Source organism: Clarias gariepinus, chromosome 24 (genome assembly GCF_024256425.1).
Source record: "Clarias gariepinus isolate MV-2021 ecotype Netherlands chromosome 24, CGAR_prim_01v2, whole genome shotgun sequence".
Lineage (NCBI taxonomy): Eukaryota > Metazoa > Chordata > Actinopteri > Siluriformes > Clariidae > Clarias > Clarias gariepinus.
The window spans coordinates 3,432,965-3,436,674 of NC_071123.1; positions in this window are offsets into that span (position 1 = coordinate 3,432,965).

The window sequence follows — 3,710 nt, forward strand, 5'->3', positions numbered from 1 at the left end:
ACCCCGGAACCGGAAACACCACACTGCACGCGCTGCACGCTCACAGTCAGCGCTAGCCGGCTAGCTGCGCGCTAAATAAATAAATAAATTCATTAACACTTTACTGATTAATAAACTTAATTTCATCCAAAACACGGACACACTATAATCCACATTTACTTACACAAATATATTTAAAAAACAACATTTAAGATGTTACATTTTAGTCAATCAAAACTCAAGGATAACTGAAGGATAATGTATTTGTTTTAATTAGTTTTTTTTTCATTTTCTTTCTTTGTTTTTTTTAAATCTACAACATAGACTTAAAACAACATATATATAATATAGCCAAAAGTTTGTGATCCCCTGACCATCACATCTACAATAATATGCAAAAGTCTTGCTTTTTAAATACAAACTTAATTGATGTTTTATGACTAATTGTCATAAATCAACTTAATGTTTTATGACAATATTCACTTACTGAATCGGTACAAAAAACATGTTTTATTTTTCAACCATTAGTATTCCTACAAGAAATAAAAAATGATAGAAAAATAGTTGTATGCCAGAATAAAAACTAGCATATATACACGCGTGTGTGTCTATATATATTTGTATATACACTATGCTACTGTACCATCAGTACCTGTTGTTGATGGTTAAAGAGTTTGTAGAAAGCTAAAAATGATCTTATGAGCTTTAATGTAATCAGTAATATTACTATTCCAGGATGAAGCCCATGGACATGTCTGCCTGTCTTTCTGTACGGCAGAACTCTATGGCTAACTCATTAATACAAAAAAATCACAGTCTGTAAGGATGAGTATCTTATCCCTTGTTTACGCTGAGTTGTACTTCTGCCGTGGTCAGCCAAATTCACTCCCTCTTCAGTAATCGGAAAGTGAATCATAGATGAGGAATTAAAAAAGTAGATCGGATAAAGGTTAAGTTTTGTCTTAAAACGACTCCAATGCGTTAAAATTTACTCATACCACTTTAGCGCTGTTATTTCAGCAGCGAAAAATATTCAGTTTAGTTTTTCTAAGTAATATCTATTGGTGCAGGTGTGTGTTTACATTGAGCAAGTATTTAGCTTATTAGTAGCTTATTTTTAAGTAGATTGTTAAATCCAGAAAAAAACTATTCATACCATTACTTTTAAAATTTTGTAATTTATTTATGGTGCAGGTTAACCCCTCAGGCAGACTTTTGCAAAATGTAATATATATATATATATATATATCTTGTTTTTTTTTTAATCTATAACATACGACCCACTTTGCGAAACCCTGACCATCACACCTACAGTACTGTGCAAATTTTCTTGGCTTGTTTTTTCTGTTTTTAGTACAAACTTTGTTATTGATTTTTATGACTTAATTATTGATTCAGAGTTTTTATTTTTAACCATCAGTATTCCAGCACAAAATTATAAGTTGAAAAATAGTTGTATTCCAGGAAAACTATAAATGAACACATGTGGAGTTATTATGAAATAACTGAAAACATGTTTTATATTCTAGCTATTTCAAAATAGGCACTCTTTGCTCTGATTACTGCTTTGCACACTCTTGGCATTCTCTCGATGAGTTTCAAGAGGTAGTCACCTGAATTGGTTTCCAACAGTCTTGAAGGAGTTCCCAGAGGTGTTTAGCACTTATTGGCCCCTTTGCCTTTACTCTGCGGTCCAGCTCACCCTAAACCATCTCGATTGGGTTCAGGTCCGATGAATGTAAATACCTTTTTTTGTTATGTACATAACTCCACATGTGTAATATATATATATATATATATATATATATATATATATATACAGTACTGGCCAAACCTTCCTGTGTGTATATATATATATATATATATATATATATATATATACACACACACACCACTTACCTAAAAGATGTTATACCTAATGGAACACCATACTAATACGCTGTTTGACCCCCTTTCGCCTTCAGAACTGCCTTAATTCTACGTGGCATTGATTCACAATCCAGGGCACGAAGCTCCCGTTCCACCACATCCCAAAGATGCTCTATTGGGTGAGATCTGGTGACTGTGGGGGCCATTTTAGCACGGTGAACTCATTGTCACGTTCAAGAAACCAATTTGAAATGATTCGAGCTTTGTGACATGGTGCATTATCCAGCTGGAAGTAGCCATCAGAGGATGGGTACATGGTGGTCATAAAGGGATGGACATGGTCAGAAAAAATGCTTAGGTAGCCCGTGGCATTTAAACGATGCCCAATTGGCACTAAGGGGCCTAAAGTGTGCCAAGAAAACATCACCCACACCATTATACCACCACCACCAGCCTGCACAGTGGTAACAAGGCATGATGGATCCATGTTCTCATTCTGTTTATGCCAAATTCTGACTCTACCATTTAAATGTCTCAACAGAAATCGAGACTCATCAGACCAGGCAACATTTTTCCAGTCTTCAACTGTGCAATTTTGGTAAGCTTGTGCAAATTGTAGCTTCTTTTTCTATAGTGAAGATGAGTGGTACCCGGTGGGGTCTTTTGCTGTTGTAGCCCATCCGCTTTAAGGTTGTGCGTGTTGTGGTTTCACAAATGTTTGAAGTTCAGGAGATTGTCTTGACCAGGACCACACCCCTTAATGCATTGAAGCAACTGCCATGTGATTGGTTGATTAGATAATTGCATTAATGAGAAATTGAACAGGTGTTCCTAATAATCCTTTAGGTGAGTGTATATACACAATGCACCGGAAAGTATTTACAGCGCATAATTTTTTCCACATTTTGTTATGTCACAGCCTTATTCTAAAATAGATTAAATAAATTTTTTTCTCAAAATTCTACACACAACACCCCATAATGACAACATGAAAAAAGTTTACTTGAGATTTTAGCACATGTACATAAGTAATCACAGCATTTGCAAAATTGAGCTCAGGCGCATCCTATTTCCCCTGATCATGCTTGAGATGTTTCTGCAGCTTAATTGGAGTCCACCTGTGGTAAATTCAGTTGATTGGACATGATTTGGAAAGGCACACACCTGTCTATATAAGGTCCCACAGTTGACAGTTCATGTCAGAGCACAAACCAAGCATGAAGTCAAAGGAATTGTCTGTAGTCTCCGAGACAGGATTGTCTTGAGGCACAAATCTGGGGAAGGTTACAAAAAAAATTCTGCCGCATTGAAGGTCCCAATGAGCACAGTGGCCTCCATTATCCGTAAGTGGAGGAAGTCTGAAACCACCAGGACTCTTCCTAAAGCTGGCCGGCCATCTAAACTGAGCGATCGGGGGAGAAGGGCCTTAGTCAGGGAGGTGACCAAGAACCTGATCGTCACTTTGTTTGAGCTCCAGAGGTCCTCTGTGGAGAGAGGAGAACTTTCCAGAAGGACATCCATCTCTGCAGCAGTCCACCAATCAGGCCCATATGGTAGAGTGGCCAGATGGAAGCCACTCCTTAGTAAAAGGCATATGGCAGCTCTTCTGGAGTGTGCCAAAAGGCACCTGAAGGACTCTCAGACCATGAGAAACAAAATTCTCAGGTCTGATGAGACTCTCTGGCCACTTTACCATTGAGGCCTGCTTTTTTTGAAAATTAGAAATTAATTCAATCCATTTTAGGCACAAGGCATAGTACACCATAGACAGGGTGCCAATCCATTACAGGGCACGCTCACATACACACACTCATTCACACGCTAGGAGCAATTTGGGACCAATAAGTGAGCATGTCTACTGT